This window comes from Ursus americanus, chromosome 3 (genome assembly GCF_024610735.1).
Source record: "Ursus americanus isolate L20-20 chromosome 3, mUrsAme1.1.p, whole genome shotgun sequence".
Lineage (NCBI taxonomy): Eukaryota > Metazoa > Chordata > Mammalia > Carnivora > Ursidae > Ursus > Ursus americanus.
Window position 1 is genome coordinate 72,509,679 of NC_142129.1, and position 22,684 is coordinate 72,532,362.

At 36.8% G+C, this 22,684-nt stretch overlaps 1 long non-coding RNA gene across 1 annotated transcript in view; it reads right to left on the reverse strand.

Annotated features, from left to right (window-relative positions):
- Positions 1-2,814: 2,814 nt before the first annotated feature.
- Positions 2,815-22,684, reverse strand: part of LOC123789326 (uncharacterized) — a 433,455-nt gene continuing 413,585 nt past the window's right edge. The window contains exon 6 of the long non-coding RNA XR_015724030.1: positions 2,815-3,066. This is a non-coding gene — a long non-coding RNA (uncharacterized LOC123789326). The remainder of the gene's footprint in view (positions 3,067-22,684) is intronic.

The following is a 22,684-nucleotide window of genomic DNA, read 5'->3' on the forward strand; positions in this document are numbered from 1 at the left end:
AGAGACAGAGGCACAGGGAGATTGCCACATAAATACTGAAATGATGCTTCCACAAGCCAAAGATGCAGAAGATCACCAGCAGACCGCCAGCAAGGAGAGAGACATGGGACAGATTCTCCCTCACGGCGCTCAGAAGGAACCAGTTCGGCCAACATCTTGATTTCAAACCTCTAGCTTCAGAACTGCATGACGGTTCTAGTTGTTGAAGCAACCCCCTGTTGTGCTCTGCTATAGCAGCTTTAGGAAACTCACGCACATTGTAGGGATGTGCCCCAGTTTGTTAATCCACTCACCTGTTGAAGGACATCTTGGTTGCTTCCAAGTTTGGGCAATTATGAATAAAGCTTCCATAAACACTCATGAGCAGGTTTTTGTGTGGACGTAACTTTTCAACTGCTTTGGATACATACCAAGGAATGCAACCCCCTGGATTTTATATTCAGTTTTGTAAGAAACTGCCAAATCATCTTCCAGAGTGCTGCACCATCTAGCATTGGTGCCAAAACTGGATGAGGGTTTCTGGTGCTCCATGTCCTCACCAGCATCTGGGGTGGTCAAGTGTTTCATATTTTTAGCCATTCTAGCAGGTGTTTAGTGGTGAGATAATTTGTAATTCTCTAATGACATATGATGACACGTCTTTTCATATGCTTCTTTGCCATCTGCATATTTTCTTTGGTTAGGTGTCTGTTCACATCATTTGCCCATTTTTTAATTGGGTTGCTTATTTTCTTTTTGGTAAGTTTTAAGAGCTCTTTGTATACTTTGGATACCACTCCATTATCAAACGCTTGCAAATGTTTTCTCCCAATATGTGGCTTTTCTTGTCATTTCTTACCAGTGTCTTTGGCAGAGCAGAAGTTTTTAATTTTTTTTTAAAGATTTTATTTATTTATTTGAGAGAGAGAGAGCGGCAAGAGAGGGAACACAAGCAGGGGGAGTGTCAGAAGGAAAAGCAGGCTTCCTGCTGAGCAGGGAGCCTGATGCAGGGCTTGATCCCAGGACCCTGGGATCATGACCTGAGCCAAAGGCAGACGCTTAACAGCTGAGCTACTCAGGTGCCCCAGAAATTTTTAATTTTAATATTGTCCAATTTATTTTTTTTCATGGATTGTGCTTTCAATGTTGTACCTAAAAAGTCACCACCAAACCTGAAGTCACCTACATTTTCTGCCACGTTATCTTCCAGGAGTGTTATGGTTTTAGACTTTACATTTAGGTCCATGATCCATTTTGAGTTAATTTTTGTGAAAGATGTAAGGTCTTTGTCTAGATTCATTTTTTTCTTTTTTGCAGTTGTTCCAGCACTAGTTGTTGAAAAGAACTGAATTGGGGCGCCTGGGTGGCACAGCGGTTAAGCGTCTGTCTTCAGCTCAGGGCGTGATCCCGGCATTATGGGATCGAGCCCCACATCGGGCTCCTCTGCTAGGAGCCTGCTTCTTCCTCTCCCACTCCCCCTGCTTGTGTTCCCCCTCTCGCTGGCTGTCTCTGTCTCTGTCAAATAAATAAATAAAATCTTAAAAAAAAAATGAACTGAATTATTTGTGCTCCTTTTTCAAAGATTTGTTGGCTGTTTTTGCATAGGTCTATTTCTGGGATTTCTAGTCTGTTCCACTGAACTATTTGTCTATCCTTTCACCAATACTACACCATTTTGATTACTGTAAGAACCTATTTTTAACATGTTAAGCTTTTATATATTTTAATATTTTATTGTGTATCCAGGTACTGATTATTTCTCATTCTTGAATGACAACTATAAAAACAGGCAACTCCTCTATTTTGTCCACTCTGTGGTTCTAACACTTAGAGCAATACCTTGTGAATAGAGAAGCTCTTAATTGGTAAATAGGAAGTAAATGAATAAGTGTTTTCTATTTTAACCTATTAATTACCACAGTTATTTCCATAGGAGTATATTGTGTGTGTACATATGCACACACACACACACACACAAGAAATTCTGAAATGTGGTTGCAATATTTTTGTTTTTTTAGGTCTAAGACACATTTGGTCAAATTCCACTAATTTTTCTACTTAAACTAAAATAATGCCACTATTATTAAACACTGTTTGAACTCCACTTCTCCCAAATTGCATGCATTGTATTCTGATTCTTGAAAAACTATGATAGAACCTATGTACCCAATTGCACTAAAGTATTTATTATTTGGTGGCCAGAGATTTGGTGTTGTTAAGGAATGACCCCCAAAAGACATTTGTTATCCCTCACACTGTTTAAGTCTATCAAGCCAAAAGAGGTCTGGTTAGCAGAACTCGGGCTTTAAAAATGGAAAATATCTTAGAGCATGATCCCATATTGGATGCCTATAGGACCAGGCTGGTAATGTGAAACTGTGAATTGTGTTGGTGTAGAAAACAATAGGGACCATGGTGGGCATCTCATGTGGGCAGCTCCTATAGAGCCTTAGGTATATGACATCTCAAGCAGGATGTTGCAGAATCCTTGTAGTATTTTAAAAGAAATCTGAGATCCATATTTTCATATAAAATCTCCTAGTATATAAAAATTGGCAACTAAAAGAATATATTTTTTCAATACTATGAGAATTTTCAACAAGAGCACCATATTATGAGTGAAAGGCAAATAGGAAAAGACAATACAGAGATACAGTAAAGAACTCCCATCTACAATAGATAAAGAACTCATATAAGTCAATAATTAAAAAAAACAAGAGAGGGACTTCAGAGACACTTCACCAAGGAAGGTATTGATATAGTCAATAAACATAAGAAAAAATATTCAATATAATTACTCATCAGAGAAATTCAATTTAAAAACAGCAATGACGTACCACTATACACCCTCCAGAATGACTAAAATTTAACAAACCTAAAGTATACAATGGTGGCAAGAATCTGGACTTATCTTACATTGCTGATAAGAGTTTAAATTGGAGAAACCCATTCGGGAAACTATTTAGCAATATTTATTAAAGCTAAACCTATTCTATGACCTAGCAATCTTATTCCTAGGTAAACACCAATGAGAAATGAGTACTTACATTCACCGAAGACACAGGAGTATTTACAGCTGCTTTATTCCTAATGGCCAAAAAATACAACAATGCAAATGTTCATCAGCAAGAGAACAGAGAAGCAAAATTAAAACATATTCATTAAAAGGAGTATTACACTGCAACATAAAAGGAAAAGTGATTGCTGTGTATAATAATACTGATTAATATTACAGGCATAAAAATGAGCAAATGAATTGAGAGGCCAGTGACTAGAAATTGTCTGATTCCATTTATATTAAATTCAGGAACAGGCAGAAGTAGTCTACGGTGGAAGTCAGATAGTGGTTGTTTCTTGGGTGGAGTATATTCCCTGAGAATGGATATGAGAGAGCCTTCTTGAGTCTTGCCAATGATGTCTTGATCTGGCAAGTGATTATGTGTGTGCAAATGTGTGTGTAAAAATTCTTTGAGTTGTATACTGAAGATTCAGTGAGATACTAGGACACGTCCACCCGAATGGCTAAAATTGAAGAGACCCCCAGTACCAAGAATTGGCAAGGCTAAGGAATAAGTGTAACTTTAACATATTATATGCTGAAATTAATACAACTCTAGAAAACTGTTGGTAACATCTTCTAGAGTTGAGTGTTCATATAACCTACAACTAGTAATTCCATGGCACGTATACATATATCACCAAAATATACAATCGAGGACTTTCATTGAAGAATTCATTCATTATAGCCCCCAAAAGGAAACAACCCAAATATTCATCAACAGTGGAATAGATAAAAATTGTGGTATGTTCATACAGTAGAATATAATATAGGAGTAAAAATAAGCAAACTGCTACACAAAAGAAAATGAGTGAATCTCATAGACATCCAGTTGAACAAAAGCAGCCAAACCAAAGAAGTATCTAATGTACGATGCTATTTATATAAATTCAAACACTGGCAAAAACTAATTTATGATGTTGGAAGTCAGCTTAGTGGTTACCTTTGGGGATTAGTAAGGGAAGGGGAAAAAAGTTGGATCCTGAGGGACAAATAATATTCATCATATGATTTGCTCACAGCCTCAATGTAGGTTACAAAAAATCCCTCTCATTTTGCGAATGGAGATATAGGGCCCAGGAAAGCTTAAAAATAGGCAAGTCACACAAACTGGAAAGAGAGCTAGTCTCCCACTGCCTGGCTCTCTGGAGGGTTTTTTCTTTGTTTCTTGGGGTTTCCTCTCCTGTGACAGGTAGTTAGTTTACTTATTGATGCCATTCTTCTGCCACAAGCAAAGGGATGGAAGATCAGTATACTGGCCATCATTCGATACAAGTAAAACAGGTGAGCTTAAAGTCCCCTCCGCTCTTCTGATCCATGCGCACCAGTGCTGTGGTCCCCGTACCTGGGCGGCAGTCCCAGGTTCTCTTTATTCACCTTCCTCGCCAAGGGGAAGTGGATTCACATGAGGGTTAGGAATAGAATGTGGTTACCACCTCCCCAGCAATGGGGCTGGACCTGATGTGAAAATGGAGGTAAGCTGGTGAACTTCGATGTCTTGTGCTCTTCAGGGAAGCGTTCATCATACTCAGTCCCAGTCCGAGAAGCATGATGAAGTGGGTGAAGGCTTCCTCCCGAGAGCTGAGCCCTCCTCGGTGTGGGCACCACTCAACATATTTCCCGCTGTGGCCAAACAAAGGGAGCAGCCCAGAAACCGGGGACCTAGGCGCTGGCACCATGCTGACCGGGAGGGACCACCGCAGAGCCAGCAAGAGAAACAGCGCTGCATTTTCTGATTTCATTGTATGTGTACGTGAAAGAGACTACAGATATATTGTGATTCTGGCTTTCATTAAAATAAATTATCATGGTAAGAGGACTATGAAAAGCTATAAAATCTTTCAAGTAAATTCCTCAAGCAAAACACTTTTCGAGAAAGTCTTCAGAAAGTACAAATTGTAATATAGCTTTTTGTTTCCCAAACAGGGCTTCAACGAATTTCTTTCATTCTAAATTGTGTTATTTGGTTTGCTAATTGCACCATTTCTCTCATACTGGCCTTTTTTCACTTTTATAGGCCTGTTCCATTTTAGCCTGGTGTTTAGCTTAATAGAGGTTTAAAGTTTTGAAATTTAAAAAAGAGAAAAGCAACATTTTTCAACCATTTTTCAATATCTAACTCAGCTTTTGTCTCCAAATACAGCTAGTTATGCTCTGTGTTTGCCTCTAATCAGTATGTGATTCTAACTCCAACCACAACCCCGGGGACTTGGCCAACCCACAGCCGGGCCAAGCTCACTGAAGGGCTCCAATGAGAAGTCAGAATCACTGAGTGCCTGACTCCAAGGTGCCCCAACCACAAGGATCTCTTTTATCAGTCTCTCTTTTCCTAGGTCTTAACTGTTAGTGATGTTTTCTACTAAGAGTGACTGTTTCAAACTAGTTTCTTGCAGGCATGGTTTACCTGCACAGGCATAGGAAGTCCCGGTAAACAGTTGAAGACCTTTAGCATTTTCGCAGGGGTAAATCTGAGAGCAAATACAAACGTTCAGGTGTGAAGTTCTATTTGTGCTTAAAGCCATACCAAAAAAGAAAGAGGGAAAGATTAGAAGGGAAGGAGGGAGGGAGGGAGAAAAGGAGGTGAAGAGAGAGAAGGAGAGAGAGCATTCTTTCCTTAGCAGCTTCTTTAAAATCCCTATGATAGTGATGTGCCCCCCGCTTAAAATAAACCCAACAGGGTTACAAAGTTGAGACTGGGTAAAGGATCCGGTGGTCCCTGAAGCAGAAGGTGTACTATTTTCAGGATGGCCTCCTAGCAGATCAAATAACAAAGACAGGAATGATTATTTAATCACAGTCAAGAAAACAGTTTAGGGGAAGGTTCTCTCAGACTTATATTCGATAACTAATTTTACAAAAAGACACCAGTAAGTCAGAGAGCTAAATTTATCCTGTGAACTATGAGAATACAGGGCAAATGATAAGAAATCAAACTGACCCCATAGATTTATTTAAAAAGTATTGCCAAGATATGCCTTTAGGTGGAAAAAAAGGTGTCAGTTCAGTAGCTTGGATTAATGAAAACGACAGCAGAGAGAAACCACTGATACCGACTTTGTTACCCTGAGTCATCAAAAGAAAGACAGCATTCCTACGATAATTCTGAAACTCATAACCAAGCGAACAAGGCCTGTCCATATATCTCCCACTGTAAAGTCCCCAGTCCTGTTCCACACTCCTCCTCCTCAAGGAAGAGTCCCAGAAGCCCAGGAGGTAGAAAAAGACTTCAGATGATGGAATCAAAAGAAAGGGAAACCAGAGTCCCTGCGGTTTCTGCAGCATTTTGGTGTTATTTCCATAGTTCTAAAACTATGGTCCAGTTTGACAAAGCTGTGGAGAGAGAAGAGAACCTTGCTTCTAGCAAATGCCAAGAAATGTGGTCATCACCATGTCTTTTGATGCTCAGAATCTCAGAAGAGTCTGGAAGGATGGGAGGGCAATTTGTTGTAGCTGAGACTCTCTGCCAGCTTTTTCTGGAATTTTGCCATGTCACATTCAAGTGCAGGAACCATTTATTTAAACATAAGTTGCCTTTTCTAAACTCTATTCTTTCTGATTTCCAGGGGCCACACTTTAAAAATACAACCTTACTGTGTGTACCCTTCAAATTTAAAATGAATCTTGACATACTTGAAATACTATAAAAATCTGTTCTTATCACTTTGGAGATGATACAAGACAAAAAGGTTTTCAAGACCAGCAGACAGAACATTTCTGGGTTTTTTTCTTCCTCTCAATCTCGCTCTGCATATTGAAAAAAAAATAGCAAAAACTCACTATCAGTACAAATTGAGGGAAGGATGGAAAGAGGAAATAGTTACGGAGTACCATCCTCATGCCAGGTATTTTACATTTGTTCTATCATTTCCTCTCTACAACAATCGCTTTAATGTAGGTAATATGGCTATTTTTTTAGAAAGAAGAAGAGTGAGGCTCAGAAAATTTAAAGAGAATATTTAAGGTCACAGAATGAAATGGTAGAGCTAGGATTCACGCACATGAGCCTAAGTCTAGACTCTTTACACCACATTGCCTTTTATCCTCTATCACTCAGCCTCCTTGGAGGATCAAAGAAAGATAAGTCACAGGGGGCTCCTGCTTTCATCAAGCTTGAAATCCTCCGGAGGAAAAATAGCAAATACAGATGTTTTTGTTAAATTAGAAGCATGAGAACCAAATGTAATGCATGATTCTGGAATGGATGCTAGGTTTTACAAAATCTGTAAAAGATACTCCAGACTGATAAGAGAAATTTCAATTGGAATAATATCAGATAATATTATTGTATCAAGTTAAAATATCTTGGATGGTACCTAGGTTATACAGGAGACACAAGCTGAATCATTTCAGGGTGAAATGACAAAATGTCTGTGACTTATTTTCAAATGATTCATAAGAAAAATGTATGTGTGTGTATGAATATATAGAGAGGACAAAAAATGCTGTAAAATAGTAATGGTCACTAAATTTGGTGAAGTCTATAAGAGTACTTACGTATTTTTTTCTGTTTGGGGAGGTTAATATGAGATTATGTAATACGGCTTGCAGTTGCAACAGCACTCACGTAGTTTCTAAAAGGAAAAATCTGCAGGAGTCCTAATCTAAAATAAGTGATGGGGATTAAGGAGCACACTTGCTGTGATGAGCACCAGGTGTTGTAAGTGTGGAATCTCTAAATTGTACACCTGAAACCATTATTACACTGTATGTTAACTCACTGGAGTTTCTTTTATCTTGTTTTAAGATTTTATTTATTTGAGAGAGAGAGCGAGCACATAGGGAGAGTGAGAGGGAGAAGCAGGCTTCCCACTGAGCAGGGAACCCGATGCGGGGCTCGATCCCAGGACCTGAGCCAAAGGCAGCCGCTTAACAGACTGAGCCATCTAGGCACCCCCTAACTGAAATTTAAATTAAAAACTGTAAAAAAAATTATATTTCATTAAGAAAAAAAATTAAAAGTCATAAGACCAGTAGAAAACCAAGCCAGCCTCACTCTTGATAATTTCTGTTTGTGAAGCTTAAGAATAAGAAAGAAGGAATAATAAATCATACATTTTTGCAGAGGACTGAAGATTTGGATTAAAGGTAACTGATAATCTTAATACAAGAGAGTCTTGGATACAGTATTTGGTTACAGGCAGGACAGCTCCATAATTTGCAGGGCCCAGGGCAAAATGAAAAGGAGGGAACTCTTGTTCAAATATTACTAGTATTCTGGTATTATTATTGCCAGAACATTAAACCAAGTGTGGGGCCCTTCACAGTGGGGGACCTGTGGTCCATGAAGCCCACCCTTATTACCAGTGGGAAAAAAATGCTAAATATGTCACAGCTTTCTTCCCATAATTATAAAAAATCCATAGTCACTCAACCAGAATAAGGATTGTATTGAACTACTATACCTTGTGTCAAGAACTATAGTTGAAATAAATGAGCTCTACAATGCATTCTTTCCACATATAAGTTCCATATTTTATTAATAGTATTTTGCATTAATAGTATTTATTATATTTTGTATTCCAAATATAAACTCATATATTGATCATTCATATCACATGACCTGGGGCTCTCATGTCTTATATTATATGGAGGATATATGAAAGCAGTTTGTCATAAGCCACATAAAAAGTCCTGTGTGAGTTGTAAAATGGATCTGGTCTTCTCAAATGTGTCCATGAGAATGTAGTCTAACAACTGAATAATATGCCAGAAGACATAGGTTTTTACTATGTTTATTTCCACATTTTCCATTATTCACAGATGAATTGGTTAGTAATGTTTGCACTTGTGCTGTCAAATTGTGCTGAACTAGATATTCGCCTGTGACTTTGTGCAGTTTTTAGAAAGAAACAGAACTGTGTGCCTTTGTCTAAGAAAACTCATGCCACAGGTAAACAAATCAAACTAATGAACATTGGCTAATAAGTTTAGCTTATTACCATTTCACATAGTTATGTCATGTCACAAACTTCCGTTGAATCGGGGTTTCTGTTGTTGAAATGCTTACCCCATAAAATGTTCTTTCATTAGGATAATTTTTCATCTTCTTCTACCTGTTAGACTATTTCTTTAGTTATCATTAATCACGCTTTATGCAAATCAACTGCACAGGCAAACTGCCAACACAAAAAGGTCTTAATGAAAATTTTAATCTTTATTTTTTCATAAAATACTTTCATTATGAATTAGACCATATTGGTTATAAGGCATAATATCTAATTAACTTCCAGATATAAATATAGTTCCAGTTCTCCAAAAAAAAAAAAAAAAGCTGCATTTCCTGACCTCTTGCAATATCAAATATTTCATGTTTTAACCCTTGAGCTTTGTAAGATATCGTATCAAATCTTGAATGTTTCTGGACTTCCATATAAAGGAAATGCAGAATATAAGCAAAGAAGTTATCAGGGATGATAGGCATATATCTGGTGATATTTCAAGGAAGGCAAAATCCCTGCCACGTGTATGTGTATTTGAATTTAAAAATAAAGGAGAGCCTTTCATATAGTACTATTTATTTTAATTTTATCTTAAGCAATAATCATGTTTCTTAGTCTTCATTTTAAAAATACGTATTTTTCAAAAACAAAACAAAGACTATCAAGCTCATGGGTACAGAGAACAGACTGGTGGTTGCTTGAGGTGGGGGAGGGGGGGTGGGCGAAATGGGAGAAGGGGGTCAAAAGTACAAATTTCCAATTATGAAATGATTAAGTCATGGGGAGGGACTATAGTTAATAATACTGTATTGCGTATTTGAAAGTAGTAAGAAGAACAGATCTTGAAAATTCTCATCACAGAAAAATAATTTTTAACTATGTATGATGATGGATGCCATCTGAACTTACTGGGATCATTTTGCAACATGTACAAATATAAAATCGTTAGGTCATACATCTGAAACATATAATGTTATGCCAATTATACATCAGTAAAAAAAAAACAAACCTGTTGTTAAGCAAAATACTCCTTGAATATTTTATGATTCCTCTATAATGGAAATAGTGATCTAATGACTAATATCTTTTAAAAGGTGCTTTTACATATGTTGTTCTGTGAAGTTGGTACAATGCCCACTAAATAAAATAGTTCCCAATTGTTTTCCTGCCATTTAACAAAACTTTTTTTTAAAAAAGAAAAAAAAAAGAAAAGAAAAGAGATTATCAAAAATATTTTTAGTAGAAAAACTGTGTGGCAGGACTGCCAACCCAATCAAATACCAAGTCACATTTTAAAACAGTGATAATCAAAACAGTATGCTAGTAGAACAAAAATAAGTATGAAGATAAATAGAACATAGTGAAAATGTCTGAAAAAAGCTTTAACAAAACATTTGTATTTGACATAGGAAACATCCGGAAATTAGAGAGAAGAGAATATTCATTAATAAATAAATGAGAAAATTAATTAGAATTTGTGGAAAAATTAATTTAGATACACAACTCACACAGTCTACATCAATCTAGTTCCTGACAGATTATTGAATTAAGTAAAAACAAGTCTTAGAAAATTTAATTAAGTACAGATCACCAGAAGGATGATCTGCCTATAATATATACAATTTATTCAAATCAAGACCCTGACAGATAAGTGAACAAAGATAATAAATGATTTACATTAAAGGAACTCACTTAGAAGCTCATATAAACTTCAATTTTGATACAGAAGAAATGCAAGTAAATTAAAATTAACATCTATTTTCTCTATAATGAAAAAAACTAGGGACACCTGGGTGACTTAGTCGGTTGAGTGTCTGCCGGTTCAGTGCAGGTCATGATCCCAGAGACCTGGGATCAAGTCCCACATAGGTCTCCTTGCTCAGTGGGGAGCCTGCTTCTCCCTCTGCCTGCCACTCCCCCTGCTTGTGCACTCTCTCTCTCTGTCTCTCTCTGACAAATAAACACATAAATAAACCTTTAAAAAAAAAACTAATGTTAATATCAAAACATAATGATAGTGACTTTGGGGTCAAACTGGCTTATTCTGATGAGAGGGTCTGTATACTTTCTTTACGAGAGGCAAACTACAATCTGTAAGAACAATTGTAGATTTATTGCTACCTTTTCTCTGAATTCCCACATTTCCAAGAAATTCCTGTAAGAAATAATTTAACTTTGAAAATCTCTACATATAAAACAGTGTCTAACAGCAACATAACAATAAATAATTAGAAGTATATATAAGGTTTACTGATGAAGAATGCTACAATTACCTATTTTACATCTGCTGCAGCCTTAACTATCTTCCTTAAGACTTTTTAGGAAAATCTGCAACATGATCGAAATGGTCATGTTGAAGAATTAATGTAGGAGAACCTCTAGAAATTATTAGCAGATCCTTTCTAGTAAATATCAAAATTGACTGTAAACATTTGAGTATAATCTTATTTAGAAAGCATATGTGGAATCAAAAACAAACAAAAAGCCACAAATAAACAAACACACAAAAAGCAGAATCAGTCCTGTAAGCAAAACTGATGGTTGCCAGGAAGGGGTGTGTGGTGGGCAACATGGGTGAAGGGCAGTGGGAGATACAGACTCCCCCTAATGGAATGAATAAGTCATGGGAATAAAAGGCACAGTATAAGGAACACCGTCAATGATACTGCAACAGGGTTGCATGGTGACAGATAGTAGCTACACTTGTAGTGAGCATAGCATAATGTATAAACCTGTCAAATCACTATGTTATACACCTGAAACTAATGTAACATTGTGCGCCAACTACACTCCAATAAAAAATGTTTTTAAAAACAAAAGAAAAAGAAAGCAGCAGGAATATCCTCACTGCTTAGACTCTGAGAAATGTACTTTAACAGAACGTATCAATGCTTCTAAAAACAAGTGTTATTACTTACCATAAAACAGCATTTATTAAAAGACCCTAAAATGTATCATAGCTCAAAACCAGTATTCTTCAGTCCACTAACGCCTGAGATGGATGTTCCTGGCCCAGTGAAAGGTAGCTCCCTCCCTAAGGGGCACCGGTTTCTTCTGCCCTTCAGACCTCTTCCTCTCTGGCAGCCCAGAGGAAAGAGGACTTGGATGAAGTAGATTTGCTTGTTAATGATCTTAGCCCAGCGATGGCACAAATGAGTCCCATTCTTTTATGCCACTGGCTAGAGCTCAGTTATGTGGCCACATGCAGCTGTAGGTGAGGCTGGGAAATGAACTTCCTGGTTCCTAGGAAGTCGAGAACAGAGATCTAGGAGATGCCTGGCACTGTCTGCTACAGCATATGCATTTTCTGAACCAGCAAATTCGCCTTTGAGTTATAATCCTGAAGAACTAATGATACACTTTTATAACGATGTATGACAAAGTATGTTCATTAATGGTGCCCATTTTAATAGTGAAAATAATCTCCAATGATAATAGTTTATAGATCAAAACAATGATGCACTACATAGACATATATACTATATAGAATAATGATACTAGCATAAAGTAATGGAAAATGAAAACTGCAACATACTATTATTGGAGAAATGAAAAAGTCAAGTATAGGATAATATGGTATGGTTCAAGATTTGTTATAATCAAAACTATAAATAAATATGGATGTAGTTGCAGGAATATGGATTCACATATACATATGGATATAGTCACATGAGAAAAATAAGGATATGTTCCCAAACTGGTTGTTTTTTTGGTCTGGTAAAATCAGGCAATTAATTTTTCTTTTTGTAAAAAAAAGTTTGTGTTTTCTACAATGACAAAGCATTTCTTAAATAATTAAAATAAAAAAACAAAAAATTGTAAATTTAAAAAAAATTGTTAAAATGTTAAACAGGTTTGTTAAAATGTTAAAAAAATTTGTTAAAATGTCAGATGTTAAAACTAAGCACAGTAAAGACAATTGTAAATCCATCATGATTACAAATATGTATTTTTACATAGTCATGTATATACACAAAGACATAAAGACATTCATGTAAATAGATACAAATTTTAAGTTTCTGTAATAATTTTCATTTACTTATTTATTTTCAAAGATTTTATTTATTTATTTGAGAGAGAAAGGAGGCAGGGGCACAGAGGCAGAGGGAGAAGCAGGCTCTCTGCTGAGCAGGGAGCCCCATGTGGGGCTCCAACCCAGGACCCTGAGATCAGGACCTGAGCCGAAGGCAGAAGTTTAACCAACTAAGCCACATTACATGCCCCTAATTTTTCCATATTTAAAATGTTACATTATTTTAACCATTTTTAATGGGTTGGGTCTTTTAATGAGAAGAGAAGTATCATTTAAAAACTAACTGTAATTTCCTCTAAAAGCCCTAGAAGTACTACAGAATTATTCTGAAGCGACAGAATTACTTTTGCCCTTTAAAGTGAAGTGGGAAAATACTTTCATTGTCTCTCTTTGTGAAAGCTGAGAAAACCGGTAGTTGAATGACAGATTCCCCTCTGCCCCCCAATAAGACTGTATCTTAATTCCTGGAGCCTGTGAATATTTCCTTATTCAGACAAAGCATCTTTGTAGATGTAATTAAGTTAAGAATCTTGAGATGAGTTCATCATCCCGGACCCCCTAGTGTGTCCTATATCCAATGACAGTCTCCGTATGAGAGACAGAAGAGAAGACGCAGAGAAGAGCAGGCTGCATGACGAAGGAGGCAGAGATCACACTGATGCAGCCACAAACCCAGAAACACCCAGATCCATCAGAAGCTCAGAAGAGGCAAGGAAAGGAATTTCCCCTGGAGCCTTGGAGGAAGCGTGGCCTTGCCGACACCCTGATTTCAGACTTCTGGTTTCAAGAACTGTGAGAGAATAAATTTCTCTTGCTTTAAGCCTCACGGTTTATGGCATTCTTATAGCAGCCATGGGGAGCTAATCCAGAGTGGTTAGACAAAATGAAAGAAGTCACTCTGTGTAATAAAGTAGCAAGAATATAGACTATTCTCCTGATCATGGGAGAACGTGCTTGGGGTTCCTGCATGCGGAGAAGAGGAAGATATGGGGGGAAATCTCCAGATAGGGAATAATCTGGCACAAAGTGGCCAGCAGGACTAAGGTGGGTAAGACCAAGAAGCTGCCAGACTTGGTTTCACTGTGATGTTGTTATCTATGCTGTGCTGTTCTCTGGCTTAATCCCCATCCTTCATCCCACCTTCTTAGAAGAATGGTGCTGTGCAGATGGAGCGAGCCGGGTTTGTCCTATGTGCCACGGAGAAGCAGGGTAGGGAGAGAGCAGCACAGGGAAGGCGAGAAACAAAGAAGGGCCCCAGAATTCAGCAGCATGGGAACAGTAATGAGTAGTGAGCAGGAAAATAAAAACCTCACAACCTGCAAGGACCTGGAGGAGGCAGGCGACCTTTCATAGCAAGGCACTGGATCCAGGGAGTGTATTTAGACAGTCAAGTAGAAATGACCGCAGAACTGCTGGGTGCTGGAGGAGTATAGAACAGCCACACAAAGACAGAAGGGAAGGTCAAGGTCAATTTCAGCAAGAATTATATTACAAGTTTCTTTCAAAACCAAGCACTTATGGCCCCAGTTCTGACCTTCTCTTTCTCTCTCTTCCTCCTCCATCCCTTCCCATGTTATGATGCAGATTTTTCTTACTATGGTATATGGTAGGAATAGTCAAGTTCAATTCAATGGAGTCAACACCAACAATGTGCTACCCCACAGCAGGACTGATACCGTGAACAAACAATCAAAGCACAGAGAGATCATGAGGACACCACGTGAGGAAGAGTAATGAATTAAAATGGTGGTCTTTGAAACATCAAAGAGGGGAGGAAAGATGAAAACGGTAAGAGAGGCAAGCAGAAGAGAACCGTAAAGTCTAACAGAAGCTTCTAGAAATGGGAGGAGGGATGAAAAGGTAGTACAATTCAGGAGTAAAATAATAAATAAAATAGTAAATAGAAGTGTGATAAAGATCAAACCAACAATGAGGTAAGGAAAAGTCATAAGAGACAGGGAAAGGAGCTCAGCAGGAATAAGAAGTAGGAGTGAAGAGGCAGAAAGAGAGCTTTGAATACAGAACACCATATCATCATAATAAGGCAGTTTATATTAAACAGGAATATTTTTAGAGCCTATATAAAATCATTTCAACTTTCTGGCTTTTAATGAGAAGTGCAGTCAATTTAAATTTTAATTTAAATAACACTTTCCAAAGACCATAAAATTTTGGACTCCATCAGGATTTATTACCCTCTAGAAGTTAGGTACTTTAGAAATGCATTAATTCCCTTACGACATTTGGCTTTTGCCACAGAACCAGTTGCTAGCTAAATGACTCTGTAACCTAAAAGAGCTCATTTATTTCTCACAGTGAATATTCACTCTTAGGAAGCATCTTTCATATTTGGAGGCCCCAGTTCAGGGTTGTGGAGAAAGGCTAATGATGAAACAGGGCTTGACTGCTCCTATCTTGAATAAATTATTAGTCTTTTCTAGTTTCAGCATTAATTTTGTTATTTATGAGAATTAATATAAACTCTGAAAAACAAACCATTCCATGTTATGAAGTTTGAAAAATGTGACTTTAGAAAACTTAGAGTCATCCATTTTAGTTTTATAGGAAAGAAGTTCTTTTCAAAATGATGAGATGTGAAGGTGATAAATATGTAATAATGTTTTCATACACTTGCCAATTTAATGTGTTTGCATAAATATTTAATACATCAATCTTTTCAAGAAGAACATGTTCTGCATTTCAATGTGTCTTTTCTTTTTCATTAGATTGACCTATTTCTAAAGTCCCAGAGAAAATTCTATTATTTGGTGGACATTTCCAAGACAATGATCAATTCTCCTTGTTTTGTGAGTGTACAAGAAAATTCGATTTTCGTTTAGACTCTATGCGAAATCATCACTATATATATATGCATATGTGATTTATAAGAGTAAAATCTGCTTCCACGGATTTGTATTATAAAAAGTATGAGGAACATAATTTGAATCAAATATTTAAAATGAAGAAAATATGTTGAAATTATTTTAATTCTGAGTCCAAAGTCGGAAAGTTTCTGGTAAATGCTGACAGCACAATTTTGTCCAAGTTTGAGATACATGTATAAAACACACAAACTTTTTTCATGAAATTTAGTATAGCTCCATTCAAATTATTATCTTTTTAAGGTCTGTTCAGTTAAACATAATTCCTCATTAAACCAGTCTCTCTAAATCTCCTTCATGTTCAGTTATTTTTCCAGTGCGTCTTCTCAAATCCTATATATGCCTGATTACCGCACGCATAGCTCCGCTCAACAACACCTTGCATGTGTTAGTTTACTTCTTTATATGTACTCTTTGATGTTATATTTTATACATATGTGCTTGCTGCTTCATAAGACTATCTACTTTATTCCATGATATTGCTATTCTTGTTTCTTTTTTCTCCATACATCTTCTACTGGGGTATATATATTTTGAAACAATACTAACAAGGTGTGAACAACAAAACTACAGACCAGATACCAAATACTGAGCATCTGTCCAGATGTTCTTAAGCATAAGAGGTGGTGCTCTCTCAGCGCTCAAATTTTCTGCAAGTCCTAAAGGCCGGCAAGACACAGCCAACCCTCCCAGGACTCTGCACAGGTAGGTGGGTTCTACCTTCCCTCTGGGGAATTAATTCACTGGTCTGTAAGGCTGAGCTCCTCTGGGTGGCAGAGCATCCTTGCTGTCTCCTTCAACAAAGAAACAATTAGGAGGTGGAGAACCAAAGAACATTCAGGCTGCCATTTTCCTCAGAATCCCCTAGTAAAAAGGTTTGCTTAATTGTTGTAATATTTGAAGATATGAACAGGGGAGGGAGTGAGGGAGGGAGGAAGGAAGGAAGGAGAGAAAATTAACAAGAATATCTACATTTGAATGTAAAATATAAGCTTCTCAGGAGACAAAGATTTTTTTCTAGTTTACTATTCCTCTGTGGTTAGAAATGAGCCTCGTACATGCTAAATGCTTGTTAATGGTAAAGGAAATGAATTAGAGGAAGACAATCATTTTAAAGGGAAAAAAAAGACCAGGTTTGTAATATACCATTTTTAAGATCAAATAATAAAATGCATCTCTAATGGATAAAGTAGATGGGATTCAATAAGCCTAACCCGAGGCATGTTTGGTAAAACTCCAGAGACTTGGTCTTCTCTGCAAATATGCTACCAAATGACAACAATCTCCTTGTCCTTGTACTCAGGGCGCTTTAGCTTTCTATCAGTCTATTCCACAAACACGTCAATGTGAGATCAGAAGAAAACACCCAATTAAACTAATTAAAGTTTATAAAATGTCTATTTCTGACAGATTTTCTGTTCAGAAATATGTGTGAGATGCCTTTGAACCATTGAGGCTGGAGGGAGAGCAATTCATAAAAAATAATAGACTTTTAAATTGAGTGCACAGCCTAAACTATGCGTTATAAATGTGGCCTTCTGTAAATCACTTGGACTTCCTTCACAGGAAGATTCTGTAATTTAAATTAAGCCATGTATTTTTTGAGTAAACACGGTAGTTCTGTTTCTAGAACTTAATGAGCACTGTATTGCAGGGACAGGTAAGACACACTCTCTAAAACTAGGTAAGCAAGCTGGTCACCATGAATTCTATGTATATTTATGGAAAAGGGCAGCAGTAAATTACTTTTTATTTTGCTTTTATATTTTACATTACTTCTAAAGAATCAGGAAATGAAAGCCCCAAGCACTCAAACATGGCTTTGTAAACAAGGACAACTTACTGAATAGAAAAGTCTCAGTTGTTTAGTTGGAAGGCTGACAACTTTCCCACAGATTGCTTGTAAATCACACAAAAATGCTAAAATATGAAAACTAGGAATTGATCAATGACTTTCATTAAATATGATAGAAAATGCTAGTGACCACAATAGCCATTAATGTATAATGCAACAATTGACTAAGGTACTTCAACCCAAAAGGAAATAACTGTTCTCAAATAAAATTAAAATATTCCATTACTTATAGCATAAGTCCATAAACTTTTTCTATAAATGATTAGATAGTTAATATTTTAGGCTTTTTGAATCTTACAGCTTCTGTTGTAACTACTTAATTTTGTCCTTGTCGGGTGAAAACAGCCATAGCCATGCATAAAAGATTGAGTGTAGCCATGTTTCCAATAAAACTTTGCTTACAAAGGCAGCCAACAGTCCAGATTTGGCCCATAGATCACTGTTTGCCAAATCCCATCATATGGCATAGAAGACTCTTCAAAATAGAGCAAAAATTTATATTAGGATTCCACATTTGAAACACATGGGGCCCCTCCCAAATTTACTGCGTGTTCATATTCTTTCTTCCTCTTCCCGTCCTCTCCCCCTTTCTTAGTCTGCATTCTCTCACATTCTGCAGTTGTTAATCCAGGGCAGGGGTGATGGTGTACAAAGGGAGAGGAGTATTTTTTGACTGATACTGTTTAAACTACTGGCTCATGGTAATAATAAAAAGCAGACTGACTTTAAGTTGATTTTATTTTTATTATTTATTTTATTTAAATTCAATTAATTAACATATAGTGTATTATTAGTTTCAGAGGTAGAGGTCAGTGATTCATCATTTGCATATAATACCCAGTGCTCATTACATCACATGCCCTCCTAATGCCCACACCCATTTACCCCATCCCCCCACCCACCTCCTGTCCAGCAACCCTCAGTTTGTTCCCTATAGATAAGAGCCTCTTAGTTGATTTTATTATTGCCCTGAAATTCCCTATCATTTTTATTGCCCATGTTGCCTGCACTCAAGGCAGCCTGCTGCAACCATACCAAGTGCTCTTCTGTATCTTAAATGGAAAATACAATTGTGTGTTGAACTTTTCTCTGAATTAATAAATATTCTTTAACTCTTGTCTTGAGGTAATAGGATGCATCATAACTTACTTAATAAAGCCTATACTGATACACATTTAAGCTACTTCCAATGTTTCCTGGTACAAATAATGCTTCACTGCATATATTTGAACACTCATCTTTGCACACTTGTGAGAGTGTTTTGTTTGAATAAATTCCTAGCAAGTAAGTTAATGATACATTAAAAATTTTAACATATATTTCCACATTGCTCTTCGAAAAATCTGTGTCAATTTAAACTCTATCCAAGAATAATTGAGTACCATGAATAAATCCATACTTTCTCCAATACAGAATAAAATCAGGGTTTGTAATTTTTGCCAATTTTTAACTCAAATGTGATATCTCATTTACCTCAAATTGTATTTCTCTTTTCATAAATTATCAACCATTTAAAAAAAATTTTCCTCTGAAAATGCTCTTCAATATACAATGATGTGTAATTTGGGTTCAGTTAAAGGGAATGTCCACAAAGATGGTCTTACAATATACTCAAGTAGAGTACATTAAAATTGCACAGCTGTTAAGTTGGATCAGTCTTGTTAAGATTGATTATTTAGCCTCATTAGTTAAATGTGTTTGGACATTTCTGTCTTGTCACACTTAAAATCTCTTGCAGGCTTCTCAATAAATTAATTGTATTTTTGTCCATAAGAAATACTCATCGGTATTTTTGTTTGGCATGTGGTGCCAATAACTTCACTCTAATATGGATATGTTATTTTCTAAAGACGTAAGTCCTCTCCAGGAAGCCATACTTCTTTTCTTTGACTTATGAATGAGGATAGAATAGACTTACACATGATCATCCATAATATTTAATAAGAAGATAGAAAATTTCTAATCTAATTTCATAGGTGTATAGTTTACTGTCTGTTATGAAATGACAACCTTAGACAAATATATGATGATCTTGAAACCCTTTTAGACATTTGACTTTTATGGGGAGAGTGTTGAGCTCTTTTTAAGTTTTAAAGTACTACTTAAATGAGATATGTGCACTCAGCCTTCCTACTTTGCTTCCGCCTTAGCTTCTAGACACTTTTAAGTTTTAAAGTACTGCTTAAATGAGATATGTGCACTCAGCCTTCCTACTTTGCTTCAGCCTTAGCTTCTAGACACGGCTCAGCCCTCTTCACTCAAAGAGGAAGCTTTATCTCTCTTTTTATTTCTTCCCTGTTCCTGTCAAAAAATAGGGGCCTATTATTTTATCCTAATCATCATGCATAAAAAGATAATATCTTACACTAGAAAAAAAGTTCTCTGTCCATATTATACCAACTCAGGCAAAATTCTTACACCCAAATAGTATACTCTGCCTTCTCCCGTTAGAATGAGTGAACTGTCCATGCTCTTATCTAAACTCAGATGTTGCACTCGTTCACTGGAGGCCAGCTACTCGTCTACTCAAAGAAATAACTTCTGCAGTCATTCTTCCTCTCTCACTCGCTCTCGTTCGCTCTTGTATCGCTGTACGCAATGGTGGCATGCCCAGGGCTCTGCCCTTGTAATCTTTATGGCATGTTGATCTACATCCGACCCCTAAATGTTTTCATACAAACTCATGACTTCAAATACTCTTAACCTTCTGAAAAATTCCTCACTTATACCTCAAAGCCAAACCACACTCCTAAACTCTAAATTAATATACTCAAGTTGTTTACCTAACATCTCCAGCTACATAACTAAGAAGCATCTTTAACATATTTTAAAACTGAGCTTTTGACCTTCCCTGTATCTTTCCCTCTCGTGGTTCCACATCTCTGAAAATGGCAATTCCATTGTTCCCAGCTGCTCAGATCAAAATATTGAAGGCACAATTGAGTTTTCTCTTTTCCTTAGAACTACATGCAACCAACAACAGAGTCTCAACTTTTTCTTCAAAATATATCCATATCTAATAATTCTGGATAATGTAATTCTAATTATCACCATGGCTACCACTTAATCAAAGCCACTATTTTCATTCAGTTCAACTATGTGGACTCTCTTCTTCCACATTTGTTTCCATGCAGTCTGTTCTTCACACAGTAGCCATAGACAGGTCATAGCATGTCTCTCCTTAAGAATATCCCTTGGCTTTCAGCCTTCTTGGAGTAAAAGCCCAAGACTTGCCATGGTTTACAAAGCCCTATGTGATCTAGTCCAACAAGATCTCTCTTCGATCTCATCCCTTACCATTCTCCATCTTTTTCACTTCTAGTCACATTGGCATATTTCTATTTTCAGGAACACATCTGGCCCTCACCTGTCCTAAGAACTTGTGTTCCTTTGCCTGTGAATCTTCTTTCCACATAGATCAATAATGCAGTCTTCCTCACTTTCTTCATTTTTCTGTTAATTTATCATAGGGTTCTGATATAAAATAGAATATTAATAAAGACTAGACCATGCATAATAGTAAATGCTGGCTAAATCCATCATTAGATATTGTATGGAATCAGATGTTATATATAATTAGAGAAATATAGTTTCAATGTATGATTGAAATCAAGAAGATTTAAAACAGAATAAATATCTTCCATGTAATGGTGAAGGAGAAATACTAATAGCTAACCCTTAGTGAATGCTATTCTCCTAGGCATCGTGTTCCTTATGCATATTAAATCACTTAATCATTAAAGCTGCCCTGGGGAATAGGTAATATTATTTCCATTTTACAGATGAGACACCTGCAGAGAGAAGTAACTTGCCCCAAATCATATAGAACAGGAGCTATGATTTCCATCTAAGTGGTGCCTTCAAAACTATGCCCCTCACCACCACACTCTTAGCCATTTTCCAAACTATTTCCATAATCTCAGGTTTCTTTACAAGGTAAAATTCCTTTGGTAAATGCTTGGTAAAACAAACAAACAAACAAACAAACAAACAAACAAACAAACAGTACCATCCTGAGGAGTGATGTTTTAATAAGGGGGGCCATGCATGTGTGGGGCCGGGGTTTTATGAGAAGTTGCTATACCTTCCTCTTAATTTTGCTGCAAATCCCAAACTGCTCTAAAAAACTTTTAAAAAGAGGGGGGGAAAAGTTAAAAAGCCCAAATAAATTGTAAAATAAGATCCCAAAGGTAAAAAGAACTACGGTAGGTACAATTCTAACACAGTGCCAAGATTCCTGCCCCTGGGTGTACACTTCTGCAGAACCTTCCCTGTTGAGGGTAGGCAGGCTTTGTGAATCCAATGGGATAGTCAGTGCCATGACCGGGTAACACTACTTTGCACAGTTGACCTTAACAAAGAGAGATGATCCTCAATGGGCCTGAGCATAAGTGCGCATAAGTTAGGTGAGCCCTCTTTTTGGAAAAGAGATTCAAATGCTGGAACGCAAACTTGATGTGCAGGAAGTTTTCCACTGTGGCTTTGAAGATGGAGAGGGTTGCATGGCATGGGCCTGAGAGTATGAGAGTAAACTTCCAGCAGGTTTCTATTAAGGAACTGAATTCTGCCAACAACCTTAATCATCTTGGAGGTGGACTCTGAGCTTCAGGTGAAAACACAGTTAACTGAGAACCTAGGCTCTCTGTGCCTGGGTTTATGACCTACAGAATTGTAATATCATATATTGGTATTATTTGAAGCCATTATTTTTACAGTATCACAATAGAACACTTAGACACCAGGTATCTCAGTCATATCAATGAATATAATTCATTCAAATTCAATCAGAAAAAGAAACTAATTTCTCTGATTCGGTTTAAAAAAAATAAGAAGGGTACGTGAGGTGATGAGCGCTGGGTGTTATACACAACTGATGAATTATTCAACCCTACATCGAAAACTAATGATGTACTATATGTTGACTAATTGAATTTAAAT